Here is a 15,878-nt window from a genome sequence, read left to right as displayed (position 1 = left end):
AAACATTGTCTATCATAATTCAGAAGAACAGGCATAGACTAGATGTATAGCTTTCTGGAAAGAGGGATATTTTAGGTAAAACTTGAGAGACATGCCAGAAGCAATCAGATCGAGGATGCAGAGAAGATGAGCTACTGTCCTCTTGGTTTTCAATACCTTTGACTCTGACACTGGAGTGTATGCTAGAAAGACTTGGATGGGTGCTAGCGTCAGACAATGCCATCAGGGGGGAAGTCTCTAGAGTTTGGGAAGTGGAAAGAGAGAGACAGAGGGAAGACTGATGCAGGACATTCCGCAGGGATAGAGGAGAAGACTAGGTGTTTGTGAAGACCCTCTGTGCATATCCCTCTGAGGAAGACTTGATGCAGGGCAGGCTGCGACCATTCGCATGGTCTCCTGTGGCATCTCCCCTTCCAGGACTCCATCTCCTGGCTGACTGAGCAGGTATCCTAAGGACTCTGCTACGGGAGCCTTCTTAGGCCAGCATATCCCCTCGTTCCCAGGGGGCTTGGTGAGTCTGTCACTGGGACTGTGTTCCAGCTTGATTTTGCTCTTTGCCTGGTTAATGCAGCCTCAGCCTCCTTCTGTCCCAGCCCTCCTCCCACATCCAGATGCAGCCCTGGAGCACTGACCATCTCAGATGGCTTCCTCAGGACCCTGCAGCAGGGTCCTGGCAGATGTGATAAGAGGTACAGACACTGAGAGCCAGTGTGTGTGTTATTCACCAGATGAGGGCCAGGGAAGCAGCGAGGGGTGGAAAGGCAAGCTTGGTCTGAGGCCCCTGGACTTGGGAGGCCTGAAGCCTATTCCTGTGGTGACACCCAGTAGCTGAACCCAGTTACAGTTGAGTGTCCTTATTGCAAACGCTTGAGACCGGAGGGTTTTACATTTTGGATGTTTCTGGGTTTCAGAATCTGTGGACATACACAATGATACATCCTGGAGATGGAACCCAAGTCTGAACATGAAATTTATGTTCTCACGCACATTATCTATAGTCTAAGTAATCTGATACAATACTGTATTTTTAGTATGCCTGTGTTTTCCCTGGGGTCTCCCAAATTTAAGGTCAGATGTGGAATGTCTAGCTGTGGTTTCATATCTGTGTTCAAAAAATTTCAAATTTTAGAGTTTTCAGATTAGGGGTGCTCAGGCTTCACTTTTCTTTTAAGGCTGAGACTGAGGGGAAACAACTTGGTCACAGACGTGTTTCATGCTTGATTTTTCTGCCATCCTATAATCATGCCTTTCTGAACCACATCCAGTTTCTTAAATAAATATACCTCACGCTTTCTTTTTAAACTTCTAAGTCTTTATACATGATGTTACCCCTTCTCCCCTTCTTCTCTATTCATTTCTGCTACCCCGGAGGCCATCTGGGATGCATTTGGACCTGGTTTAGCAGAATAGTCACATGCTTCCAGAGCACCCAGATTTCCTACAGTGCCGCGCTGGCTGTGTGATATTGTAATTGCTTATTTTCTTCTCTGAGTTCTCCCTCAAAGCTTAAAAGTTCATCAGAAAAGAGATTTTATCTGAGTTATTGAAAGCTTTATGCCTACCACCTAATGTGCCTGCTGAGGCAGAGCGGGTGGCAGTAAGTTATTGTTGAGTGAACCAATGATAATCAAAAGAAAGACTTGGAAAGGTGTAATGTTCAAATTTAGTGTGAAGTCAGAGGGAGGAGAGTGTGCAAAGACAGCAGGGAGGAGCGGCCTGGAGGTACAGGTAATTCATTAAACTCAGCTGGAATTTATTGACCTACTAGTGTTGGACATTTAGCTCCTCCCAACATTTTCTTAACTATTTGCTTCTATAAACAATGTTATCATAAACATTTTGCATATAGTTTTTGTGCATATTTGGAATTATGTTCTGAGGATAAATTCACAAAAGCAGAGTATCTGTTAAAGGATTTCCTGTTAGATGTTTGATATCTGTTATTGTCAATTTATACACCGCAAACATGTAACTTTTGTATTTGTTTCTTAGGTCTAAATTATTTAACATTTTAATAAGTTCATTTATTTATAAAAATCTTTATTTTTGTGGCAAAATATATATAAAATGGGATTTACTATTTTAATTGTTTGGAAGTATCCAAGTCAAGGCCATTAAGCATATTCACAATGTGGTATAGTCACTAGCACCGTGCATTTCCAGCCCTCTTTTTCATCATGCCAAACAGAAGCTCTGTACCTATTAAACAATTCCTCGTTTCTCCCTTATCTATTTTTGAGAATTTGTGGGATGTTAAGAAACAAGTTTGGGCACAGTAACTAGTGCTCTAAAACCTCTTGACTCCACAGAAAGCCAACTGCTATGAACATGCGTGTATCGTGAGAAAATATTTTGGGGAGCTTGAGAAAATATTTTGCAGTCTCATAGTGCTGAAAAATGAAAAGCTTTAGGGCTTCCTGGATCGAGAAGAACAGCTGTTTGTTATAGTCAAGAGTTCCTCAATCAACCTAAAAATTTGTCATCTCACAATTTAAAATAAGGGAAGACCAACTTGTTTAGGATTTTGGAATTCCAATCTAGAAATAAAATATGGAAGGATTCTCCATTTTTGCCAGAAATTGGTATAACACTTTTAAGGAATACTGTACTTCAAAGTCTTTTTATAAGATTGTAAGGAACAATTAATATTTGCTCTGAAATGACTTTTCAGAGAAGGAGATTCATACAGGGAAGGTTGCATTTGAGTTTTCTACTTCTACCTTGTGGGCCACTCATGAAGGTTTAGAATAACTCAAGAATGAGACAGGAGATTCAGAGTGGAATCTACTGCTGATAGGGACCCTGAGGTTAAGGTGTGTCTGGAGTGCTTCAAACAATAGCAATTTGCAGCTCTGCTAATAATTGACTCTTGCCTATCTTTTACGCTAGAACTACTAAGCAAAGAGGCATTGTATGGAAGCTCTTTCTAACAAGAGGGAGATGTTATGAAGGGTTTAACTTGCTTTCATCTTTTTACCTTTTAAATAGGAGACCCATCTCCCAAACTGAATTAAAAGGTGTCTTCTTAAAGGCTTTGAAGTCTCTCCTTGCAAAACAGTTGAATTTACTGAAAGCCCTTCAAGAGAAAGATTTCTTTTCTGTAGTCCTTGCACTGTATAAATTAAGAGTTACTGCAGTAAAGTGACATAAGTCTACTAAGGAATAGGGGATAGACCGAGCCCTCTAGACTATAAATAAATGCCGCTAGGCTCATGTTCATGGCAGAGCAATCTTACAGAGATTAAAAAGTTTTCCTTGGGCATTCTAGAAGCATCAAAACCAGAGGACAAGGGTAAGGTTAACAAGGAGAAAGATACAAATAACAATAGGCCCTGCAGATAGCTGCCTCTTGAGCTGTTCAAATTTAAGGCAAGTGTTGTCTGATGGTGGGGCTTTTTATATTCCAATCTTTGAAAAAAATATACAGTGAATGAACTTATGTGCCAAGTGTTGCAAGAAAGCTAGGACTGATGGCTATCTAAGCCACCCAGTTTTGGTGATTGCCTTACCTTTAGAAAAATTTTTAGCGAAGCGTGCACCGTGGAGCAGTCTGAGGGCTGCCTCAATCTGCTGCAAGCACTGTCCTTCAACAGCTGTGAATGTATCGCCTCTCTGGGACTCAGTTTCCTTATTTGTGCAAAGGGACTACACAGGAGAAACCAGGAAGCTACTTCCGTGGGTAACACTCTGCGATTTTTACAAGATGCTCACTTTATGTGCTTGTAAAATGTTTTACATTAACTTGACTTTTTGAAGAAGAAGAGACTGTTTGGGTTCAGTGGAGTTGTGTCTGTGAAAGGTCTGGCTCATCTTTGCAGGAGGACACAGGAAGTGGTCTTTCAGGGGAAGTTGGGGACTTGGCTCTGCTCACAGCAGGACTGGACAAACACCAAAGGGTGCCAGGACTCCTCCGGTGATGGTAAAATGGGTTCACACACCTCTGTGCACTCCAATATTTAACTCTTGAAAAGCAAGCAGTCGGCTTTTTTTGTTTCTGTAGGGCCCTGGGAATATTTTCTACAGGCTGAGGTCAGAATGGAAAGCCTACTTCCTTAGGCAGAGACCATTTCCAGCGCTGCTGTTGGGAGCCACCTCTGTGGGGCGGAGGGGCATGCCAGTGTTCGGACGTGCTGTGTACTCATTTTGTAAAAAGTGGGTAAACTAAGGCAGTGATTATGCCTACTAAGCTTGGGCGCACACTCTGCTGGGCCTGGCATGAGCAGGGGCTCTCTTCAGATTTTCTTTCTCTGTTCTTTTCCTTGGCTCAGGCCTATGAATATGACACATATAACAACTTTTGTACTTTTAATTTAGTGTGTGATATGTTTTTTATTACAATTCTATATCTTGTAACAATTTTGGATTTACAAACAAGTCGTAAAGATCATACAGAATGTCCCTTATATCTCTTCCCCATGAGTTTCCTCCATTATTACTTTATTTGTGTACATATATGGAATACACATATACATAGTGCAGGTATATGTGTGTTATACAACTGTATCTGTATCTATATGCAGATTTCCCTTTTGCATTAGGTTTTTTTTGGTGCTTAGTATTCAGCCCCAGATGAATGCCATCTATATAAATCTCAGCCTAAGATGTCCAGGCACACTGAGAAATCTGTTCACTCACCATTCCTGAGGAAGTCCCTCTGTATCCTTCTTCAGTCCCAACCAGCTGCCCTTCCTGCCTGAGGATTCCCCTCCCCTATCTTCTGGACTAGATTTCCTGTTCCCAAAACCAATATTTTCTCTCATTCTTGGTTAACTCATTCATAAGCTTTTAAAATAGCTTTCTGAGGAAAAGAAACATGGGAAATTAAATTTTGTGTGCCTAAGAATACCTCTATTCTAGCTCCACACTTGGTTGATAAGCAGGTTTTACGTAGAAATTCCCTCTCAATTCCCATGCTGCTGTTAAAGATAACTGAGGCCATTCTAATTAAGAGACTTTGTGACACATCTGCTTGGGTTTTCCCTCATTTTTTCCCCCTCTGAGATAGTGTCTTGCTCTGCAGTTCAGGCTGGGCTTGAACTCACTATGTAACCTAGGCCAGTATCAAACTCATAGCAGTCCTCCTGCCTCAGCCTCCTGAGTGCTGGGATTACAGGCGTGTGCCATCATGGCTGGCTGTACACTCCTTTCTAGTGCTACCAATTCATATTTCCATGCTGTGTTGTTGCAGTGTTTTCTCTTGGTTAGCATTAGAGTTTTCTTGGTGAGATATACCTTCTGCCTCCACAGCGTCTTGCTTCTTCCAAGTTGCTTGTTTTTGCCTCTTTTCTCTCTCACTGTGTGGTGATAGACCACTTCCTTACAATTCCGATTGCATGCGCACACAGGATAGATTAAAAAGTTAAAAAGTGGGGTTGGAAAATAGCAACAAACAGGAAGCTCTGATGCACAGGGTTCTTGCTGTGAAGTGATAGGTCTGGGCTGATGAGTTGAGCAACCTCCGTTATGAAGTGTTGTCAGGTGTTTCCTCCTGAGTAAGTCACATTCTCCAGAGAAGACTTGTCTCATCTCCTGCCTGGAAGGCGGGGCCTGCACCCAGCCTTGTAGGAGCTGAGTGGAGGAGGGAGCAGGAACAGCCTCAGTAACTCAACCCTCGCTGCCCCATCAGGGCTGAGAAGACTCAGTGCACACTGGGCTTTAGCTCTCTTGGAGAATACGTCTCTCCGTTTTGTTTTTGTTCCTGCTCCAGAGGAAAAGAGCAGTCAGCACTCTGATAAATTGCTCAGGTCACTGCTTTTGGGTTACCCTTTTACTCCTGTTTGCAGGGGCGCTAACAAGACTTTGAAGCATTCTATGAACCTGGCGGTTCATTTGTGACTCCCGCATTTACTTTTTCGTATCCAAAGTCATTGCTGTTATCTTCTTTGTCCTTTTCTTTCTTTTTTTGTCTATGTATTTCTGCGGAGACAAAATCCGATTCTGCCGTTTTCGTGGTATTTACGCAGATTAAAAAGATTCAATTGAATGCACTCAGCGGATGCAGGTACGCTGCCTGCTGACTTTGCAGTTGGTACTTGACATTAATGCTGTGCTTATTATGTTCCCTCGAATTCTTCACTTCCACTGCACTTATCTGTTTCATGCCTATGCAGTTCAGAGAGAATTTACCCAGTATTTTTAGATAATTTCTCCAATATAATTTCAAAGCATTCATCTGATCAAGATTGTTCTGATTTCTTCAAAGAAGAGTGAATGATTATAGAAAGCCTAGGAATGTAACAAATGAAATACTCCGATTACATTATTCAACAAATTTTCATCCTCACAACAAATACATTGCCATAGTTAAGGACCACATGAATGGTGAATGGTGCTTGCTCTCCATAGGTTCAAAAGTGATAACTCCTTATAATGAAACAATTCCCCAGCAAAAATGTCTTTAGACAATAGTTTGGTGGGAAATCACCCCATAAGTTCTACAAAGGCAAGAGTCTACTGAAGTTTGTTGACTAACATTGTTAACGTTACTTTACCACTGGAAGCAGTAGTAAACTGAAAATACAAATAACATTTAAAACACATTATACAAGATGAGATCCTTTTGTAGACTTAATCATTGCAGTATTATTCTAATTTATTGAATACTTCTCTAAATACCAACTGAAACCTACACAAATATTTGTGTTCTTCGACACTTGTAACTGCTATTTATTCTTATCATTAAAATGCTTAAAATTATGTAGACGTTATATCTTGCACTATTTCTTCTTAAAATTTAGACTCATTGTACTTAGCTCTCTTCTAAGAATTAACCTCTGTTTTTTGTTTTTGTTTTTGCTCCAGTAGAGAAGAATATCCACTACTCTGATAAGTTACCAACTCTGAGGAAAGCTGAAGACGACATTGTATAGATACGCAATGGTGTATCTAGGTTGATGCCATGTCAGAATTGTATTATGAAACTGAAGCTTCCACATTCATTTCTATACTGGACAATTTAAGTTCTTAAAATGAAAACAAATAGGAAAGATAGAGAATAACATGAATCCAGAGACAAATAATCTAATGTTTTTTGGAATACCTATTTTATGCTGGGTATTTTTTCTACCTCAGTATAGGCTCTAGGGTTACTATGTTGAATTAACCTTTGCTTATAGTTTTTTTTTCTTGTCAAGAAAAAAATCTTTCAGGGCTTCAAACAAGAACTTCATATAGATGGTGCACTCTGGAGTTTGCAGTGAGGCATTACTTATTATAAAAGTTACGACTATGTGTGCAGATTATGTTCTGAAATCTGGAAGGATGCCTGAACCTGTGGATACTACTTAATCCTCTCCATTTAGGTCTGTGTCAATTGCTGTTCAAATGTGATCAGCCACCAGCCTGGCGTAAGTGGCTTTAACAAATAAATTAATGCATTAATTAAGGAGCTGAAGCAATGAGATTGTTATTTGGAGATAGAACAAAAAAACAAAAAATCCCTTGACTTCATTTTCACAGCAGACATATTTGGGATGGCCAGGTACATTGTCTATTATTAATCGAACTTTAAATTCCTGTCCTTCGCCTCCAGATTTTTTTTCACTTCTGAGCTGAAGGATCACTGTAACTACTCTAAAAACAAATGCTCATCACTTGCCCTTTTCTGATTATGCTGCCAGCACACTGTTTGATATTGTTTGTCTGAGGGCGTGAGTTCTTAGCTCTGTGTACTACTATATCTGGCTTTAAATCACATTGCTTCCACCTAGGAAGAGAGTTACTCTGCCCTGCCGTATGTAGGCTCTACCTCCTTTACTCTTTTGTGGATGGAGTTTCTATTGCCATCTTCCTGTGGAAAAGCCCATTTGAAGACTTGATTAGAATGCTATCCTTTCTTGTTATCTAACTTCTTCAACTCTGCCAGAAATGTGCAACAGCTCCTTTTTTTGTTTTTTGTTTTTTATTTTTGTCTTTTTCATTTTTATCGGTACCAGGGATCGAACTCAGGACTGCGTGCTTGCAAGGCAGGCGCTTATGCCGCTGAGCTAAATCCCCAGCCGCACAACAGCTTCTTTAGCCTCATTAATAATGTTTGTATTTTTCAGTTCAAGCCTATTCCTGAATCTGTATAACTATTCCTTTTTGCAGGTAAAAATTTGGTGTCACTGGTCCTAGGCCATCGGCTCCTTTGAAAGGATTTTGTCCCAGATGGGGCACTGTACCTGGTGGGAGCATGGGAGGCGGATCCAAGGGGGCTCTATCTTGAGGTCACCTTCCCCGCCCCTAGGCAATTTACCTGTGGTGCCAAATGAATACCAATGGACTACCAGTGCATCAGTAATGCCCCTTAGGCACCACCTCAAACCTAAGCTACATGTATGCCCCCACATCACGTGTCTGGCAAAGAGAATGCCAGACCCCAGAGGTCATAGAGTCTCCCTCTACATTCTTAAAATAAAGGTCACCTTTATTTCATACTTCTTATCTTTTTAGCTGTGCCAAAAATTCTATCATGCTTAAATCTTTGTAGCTCAGCACTGTATGACATGACACGATGTGTCGTTAGAATACATTTTCTGCTGAAGTCTTCCATCCACGAACTTAATGTCTTTCCTGTCTTAACTAAGCATTTATGCACCACGATTCTAACTTTTGTAGTTTGAGGTACCAGGGAAACTAGCATAAGTTTCTTTCTCATTCTTCACAGTTTTAGGAGCACAGCTATTTTTATTATAGAGTTTAACAAGCTCTGCATATAATGTTTTTAAAAAACTTCTTTATTAAGTGAAAAACTTTCAGTTATTCACTTAAAGGAAGCACTTTATGGCTTCTCATTGGCACATGCTAATTGCCAGCATTAGTACTCTTATACTTTGAGGCTATTATTAGGTAAAATAATGGTTACCTGAACACAGCTCTACGGTAAGAGTTGATGTTATAACTGGTAGCCGCTAACTGACCAGGGAGCAGACAGCACACACAGCGCAGATTTGCTGAAGAAAGGGACGGGTTGGGTCCTCAGTGGGGTAGGGAGAATGAAGTAGGATGCTGCAAGATTTCACCATGCTACTTAGATGGCATGAATTTTTAAGTAAACATTTTCTGGAATTTAAAAGTTTAATATTTTGGCTGAAGTTCACCATTGATAACTGACACTGCAGAAAGTGCAATTGTAGATAATTGTAGATAAGGTAGGGGGGACTAAGTAGCAAGGAAAATAAATTGGAATTCACACTTACGACAGAAATATGCTCTATTAAGAGGTTGCTATGAAGAAATATATACATCTAGTACTCATTATTTGTAGGTTCTATATGTACAAATTCTCCTACTTGCTAAAATTTGTAATCTCAAGATTAATGCCTTCTGTGATTATGAAGTTACTCATAAACACACACAAAGGAGAGAGAAATGTAAGTTGCCTAGTTGTCCTGAGGTTGTGCCAGGTCATTCTCTGCCTTCTTGTTTCAGCTTCCTACTACAAACAAGCATTCTTTTTTTGTGAATATAACTTATGGGGAAAAAGCATGGTAGACATGCTTGGTGTAGGCCTGAGCTGCCATGCTGTTGGCTCTAAGTTCAATGTTAAAGAATCAACTGTGTATATTACATTGGGATCTTTAAATAAAAATGTAAATGTTATGGTCTGGATCTGGAATGGCGCCCCAGAAGACTCATGTGTTCAGAGGTTGCAGGTCATGAGGTTGCTGTACCATCAGCAGATTAAAGCACTGATGGATCCATAGCTGAATGGGCTGGTAGGAGGTGGGACCTGGCTGGAAGAGGTGGGAATGACCTAGAAAGGCCCGTTTCCCTCCCTGCCTCCTTCCCTCACTCTGATTTCTGGCTGCCATGACCTGAGCAACTTTTTGTTTGCTGTGGCCTTCTGCTATTTCTCTCTTGGAACCAGGCCACAGTGAACTGAAATCTCTATAAAAACCATAAACCAAAATAAACCCTCCTCTGTGAATTTGAGTGTTTAGTATTTTGTTTCAGTGACAAGAAAAATGCTGAAGATAATGCACGACACAAAGTTGCATATTGATCAGTTGATAAAAATGTTGTGTGTGTAGGTGGGGGGCCTCTCAGGAATTTCCTATTGTCTTTTTTCCTGGAGCAAGGCTCCAGTATTTGCTAGCCAAATAATCCATATAACTTCATAGCACAAATTACTGTAATAGCAAGAACCAATACACATTGTGTCACATACATGCACTGAAAATAGTTTTACATATATGAGACAGATGGGAGACAAGCACCAAATATCATCAAGGAGAATATATCTGTCTTGGAAGATAAAACATAAATAAATAAAAGTAATACAAATAGAAGCAGGTAAGTGACAATTTATAGAGTTCACTAAAATGTATTGGCAGGTAAATGGAGAATGGCTCCTCTGAGCTAATTCTTAGTGTTCAAGGAAACATTTTCCTGCCTGTCTTCCAAAATGAGCATTGCCACACACATTGCTTAGCTACTTTCTACTTATTTTTTAGTACAAAAACAGATAAACATATCCATGTTCATTTTATATGACTCACTTTCTGATTTGCAGGAGCCCAGTGCAGAACACTGACTAGGTCCTGTAATGCTTATGGAAGACCAGACTTGTGCCTAGGGGAGACCCACACTTTCACCAGGAAGCACACAGGAAGCCAAGCCTGCAGAAAAGAGCTGCCTCCGTGCTTTGTGGTGGGATTATCCAGAAGGAATACCCAACTGAGGTGGTACCACCCTCCCCTCTCCACCTCCTCCTGTGTCAGCCATCTGAAGTCACACCTTCCTTCTCCAGAAAAGGAGTGAAATACATAAGGTTTCCTACCCTACATCAGTATTCAAGCGACTGCAGTGTGATTCCACTTCCCTGTTGTATTTGTAGTATAGTTCCCCCAGTGAAGATAATAAAGAAATATCGCACTGCTCCTCTGCTACCCTGCCTTTTCCCCTCTGAAGAAAGACACCTTTGTTGGAAGCCGTGAGCCTGTAAGCTACCTTCTGGAAGTCAGACCTCTACTCAGAGCCTACATGAGTGCGTATTTTGGTGCCCGTACTGGTTGGCATTTCTTGTTACTACATGGTGTACACTGGTTGTGCTGCCCTTATGCGGCTCCTTTTTGTGTGAGTGCAAGGTTTAGTTGCTCCCAGATGGATTCCAGGTCTTGGCAGAAAGCACAACTGTGTATCACTGACTTAGCCACACACGGAAAGCATCATTTCAAACACTGTTTGCATCAGTGCCATGTATTTTTTTCTTCTTGAGGGGCAGGAAAGCACAGTAGTTGCCATTTCTGGAGGTATACCATCATCATGTATAAAATGATCTGATTGAAGAGAATCAGCTGAATACAAGAGCTGGGTCAGTGAACCAGCAGGTCATGGCACGTCCTTCCCATACACCCACCCTAGTCAGATCACCGCTTGTTTACATTTTGTTTGTTGGAGAGGCAGAGTTTCACAATGTAGCGAAGGCTTGCTTTAAACTTGCTTATGTAGTACAGACTGGCCTTAAACTTATAGCAGTCCTCCTGTCTCAGTCTCCTGGGTGCCAGGATTGCAGGTAGATGCCATTATGCCTGCCCCTAGACAGATCTCAAAGGCACAGAACAACCTGTTTGCTGACATTCCCTCTGTGTTCATTCTTAAGGCCAGTGTGTATCCCATTCTGGATACACACATGGGAATGAAACTTGGAGCAATGCCAGTACAAGAGAGCTGCCATTGCCAGAGACCTGGAACTGCAAAAGGTAAGTAACCCAGCTTTCAACCTCTACTTCTTATCTTTTTGTCTTGCTAAAGTGCCTCTGGTCACTGGCATGGCTTTAACTTCCCAGTAACTCTTCACAGAGGGTACCAAGAATAATACCACTAGTGCCTACATAGTAGCCCATAGGTTCCTATTTGACCCATCTCAAGAAAGCCAATGAAAAGCTCTTCCATTTATGCAGACCTAGCTTGGTGCTGCCACCTCACATTTAGAGCCCCTGAATGTTTTGCTTCAGCCTCAGTGTTCTGATGGGCAGGTGGGATTCCTTCTCTGCTTCTGAATTCTGGTTAAGGAAACCTTGTCTTGACCATATTATCCCAACATAGCAAGTCCTTTCTCACTGCTGTATCAGACATCTGGCTGAGGACCAATGTTCTGCCCATGATGGTTTTCTGAGTACCTGGATTTGGTACCAGAGAAAAGAGGTCATTGCTGTGACTATACCTGACCATATGTTATAGAAGCTTTTGAGACTGGCTTGTGGAAATAGTTTAGAAAGATTAGGAGATATTGACTGAAAAAGCTGGAACACCTTTGGCTGTACTTGATGGGAGATTCTGTGTCAGAGCTCAGAAGAGCTGAAGATTAATTGATATCCTGCCAGTAAAGACCAGCTTTGGAAGGTTTCTGCTGGGTAAATGACCACACTGGTTCTTAGATGCTTTGCATAAAGTTTGTCTGTATTTTGCTCATGTTCAGAGACTTTGCCTGAGACTAAGATTAAAGATGGTGGAATAATTATCTTGTAGAAGAAATTTTAAAGCATTCTAATGTTGAAGCCATGGCATGGCTGATTTTGGGAGTTTTTAGACAGATCTATGTTGACAATGAAGAGCAAAGCACCCAGAAGAATAAATCGAAACATTTTGAGTTTGGCCAGAAAGAAAGTTGCAATAAAGATGCAGCTTGAGAAGATGGAACACTAAAAAGACAAGTGAGATAATGTGAAGTGTTTTAGAAGAAGACAGCAGGAAAAGTATCCAGATGGCATCAAGGAAACAACAAAGCTCCACCATTACTAGCCTCAAAATTGCAAAAGTGAAAGACTTTGCTTTAAGAGAACCCCAGATCATCATGTTCCAGAGTAGCAGTAGCCCTTTGGACATCATTCTTGGGATTGGGTGCATCCTCACTTGTCAAGACAGAAGGAAGCCTGCCTATTGCTTTACCTGGCATCAGATCTTGGCATCATCCACATTGTGCTGGTTTTAGGTGCACACAGAATGGAAGAGATGGTAGGGTCAGGAAGGCTTCCACCCAGATTTCAGAAGGCCTGGAAAGCAATGTACTCTGAAAGGGCAGCATATGAAGCTGTAAGTGTGAAGCCAAAGTTGCGGTGGAGCTCCCCATATTTGGTGAATCCAGAAACATGGATCATCTGAGGAAAAGTGTGAGAGAGGAAAGCCAACCCCAGAGAAAAGGCATGGAAGCTACAAACACTGGAAGCACGCATTGTAAGTATAGGACCACCCAAGACCTTTGGAGCTCACAATTTGCAATAGATTGCTAAAATTGCTGGAAGTGGAATTGTGTTTTTCTTCCCCACCCCAACCATTTGTAACTTTTGGAATGGAAATGTCTGTTTTGTGCCATTGAATGTTGGAATCTTTATGCTTGTATGGAGGCTCATGGCTAAGAGTTCATCTTAAATCTCAGGGGGTGACTTTGGATTTAGACTTTTCAGCAATGCTGTGACTACTCTTAGAGACAGAAGGAATGCCTTTTTACATAAAAGGGGATGTGCATGTGTCCTTGGTGGGCCAGGGATGGAATGTTATGGCCTGCGTCTAGATGTTCTCCCAAAGCCTCATGGTAGTCATAAGTGGTGCTTCTTCAGAGGTGGCTGGATCTAGAGTGTGTGATGCTGGATTTGATTCATGGTGCATTGCTAGGATCAAAGGCTTTAGGGTTAATGGAATGACTGCTACTTCCCTTAAGTATCCTAGATAAGACATAAGGGTAGATAGGTAGAGATGTGTTCATCCCCCTTGCTTGCTTGTTTTGCTATCTTTGGCTCTGTAGGAACTGTTTCTCCTCTGTGATGCCTGTCTATCGTGCCACCCTACCTTGGAGCCATTCAATTATGGACTGAAACACCTACACTCTGTGAGCCAAATAAATCTTTCTTCCTTTAAACATTTTTTACACAAGACTGTTTCTCATTGAGTAACCTCCTTCACTTTTCTCATGTAGAGTCCATCGTTTCCTGCCATCTAGATAGACAGTTCAGTTAAACTGCTATTTAATGTCTTTACTGTGGTTTATGTTCCCTAATAGTAACAGATGATTCTGCTTGTAATCTATATCTAACCTGCATCCCTATTAAGTTTCATTTCTTGTTTTTTCCATTTAAAAGTAAACCAGTTTCAAGTGATGATTTTAAAATTAAAGACATTTCAATTCAGAGAGACATAAAGTTAGCTTAAAATGTCTATTTTTGGAGGAAAGAGAATTGTATTAACCTGGCTTTTCCTGGTTACTTAACATGATATCAAATTCTAGAAGGAACTTTAGAAATTCGAGCAAAATTTCAACCAAAGATTGATTTTATTTGGTGCTTCTCTCTACTTTTCTACTTTTCTTTTCATACCCAAGACCAACAGAAGAGTCTGTAATCCAGATGTAGGCACATGCTGACCATTTCCACAGTGGGTCAGTGAGCCAGAGGCTGTAAGCACACAAGCCTTTCTAAACTGATTTTGCTTCCTCCTCCTCCTCCTTCTCCTCCTATTTCTCTTCTCCCAACCCCTTCTTCCTTCCTTCCTCTCCTCCTGTTACTCTTCCTTGTTCACCTCTCATTCTACTTCCATACCTGGGCTCTTATCATTGTTTCTCTAGAAACACATCTTGCCTCTTTTCCTCTGTTTCTGTCTCCTTCTTTTCCTCTGTCTTTTCCCACTGGGCTAATTAATTTACTACTTGAAACAGTTACTCCCAAGTTTTCTTTCTATTTTCTCTATGCTGTTAATTTCTTTACTTAGATTCTGTTTTGTTTTTTTTTTAACCCATCAATTTGTGAAGTCTTTTTTTCTAAGTGAGAGTCCCTTTTTGCCATCACCTGTTCATAGACTTTACCAGAACATTTGCCTTGACAGACTCACAAGTATTGTAAAGAGAACTCAGAACAGCTTATCCGGGCTTGGATTGTTAAATGTCCTTGTGGGCAGATCTTAGAAGGAAGTCCGTCAATTGCAGGTGCCCTTGGACATGAGCGATTTACACAATTGTGTGCTGTCTTTGTGATTGGCTTCCACTTTATGACTTCAAAGTTTTAACAGTAGACTGATGGGGTAACTGTGAATTGCACCGAAATTTGTAAAGATATAGCTCATAGAAGGGAAGAAGGATTCTCAAAAGTAGGACTGAAAGCACTGAGTCCAACTAAAGCTTCTAACAAATAAGTTATTTACAAGTTTTACTGGAGCTAGGACCATAACCAAGACTCCTCATTTAGGGTTTTTGTGTTTGGAAGTAATCATATTTGTTTGCTAACCACAATAGGCCAATCGTACTCCCCCTTCTACACTTGTGAGAACCAAAAATTTCTCCAGGAATTGGCAAATATAATTTCTTGACTTCATGAATCCCCTGGAAAGCAAATTTAACATTCTTAACAAATATTCCAGTAGGAGAATTTTCCCTGAACACACGCTTTAATTTCTCTTATGTAAGTGCAGGCATGAAATGTCATATAAGCTTATGGTTAACTTTTTGAAAAACCAGCGAATAGTTTTCAAATTATTGGAAGTTCTTGCCAGCATGTGTGAGAGATTGAGTTCCTCAACATACTTTTCAACACTTGGTGTGGTTAATTTTTATAATATTACACTTTCTAATAGAAGTGAGGAGGTATCTCATGGTGGCTTTAATTTGCATTTCCCTGATGACTAAGGATGCTGAGTATCTTCATGTGCTTATCTTCTTGGGTGGAGTCTTTCAGGAGACATTAATTTTTAGTACCTGACTGAGAGTGTCTTAAAAACCATGTTTCATGTATTTTGTTTCTTATATTTTTTAGCTGTTTCAGCCTGGAGGATGGATCTGACACCCGATCATCTGTCTTGGCTGGAAACAGGACTCTGAACCTACCTAAATGTGTTTTTCTGGTAGTTACTCACAAATACATAATTCCATGTTATTTTTATCCTCCATATTTTCAATTTCTAAGCCTCAG

The 15,878-nt window shown here is 40.8% G+C and overlaps 1 pseudogene; it reads left to right on the top strand.

Moving 5' to 3' along the window:
- The first annotated feature begins 10,534 nt into the window (after positions 1-10,534).
- On the top strand, positions 10,535-10,927 carry LOC134478040 (negative regulator of P-body association-like; annotated as a pseudogene).
- Positions 10,928-15,878: the final 4,951 nt, after the last annotated feature.

Source organism: Cavia porcellus, unplaced genomic scaffold, assembly GCF_034190915.1.
Source record: "Cavia porcellus strain 051 isolate PalLab524CR breed Dunkin Hartley unplaced genomic scaffold, mCavPor4.1 scaffold_11, whole genome shotgun sequence".
NCBI classification, from domain to species: Eukaryota; Metazoa; Chordata; class Mammalia; order Rodentia; family Caviidae; genus Cavia; species Cavia porcellus.
This window is presented reverse-complemented; position numbering and strand designations above follow the sequence as displayed.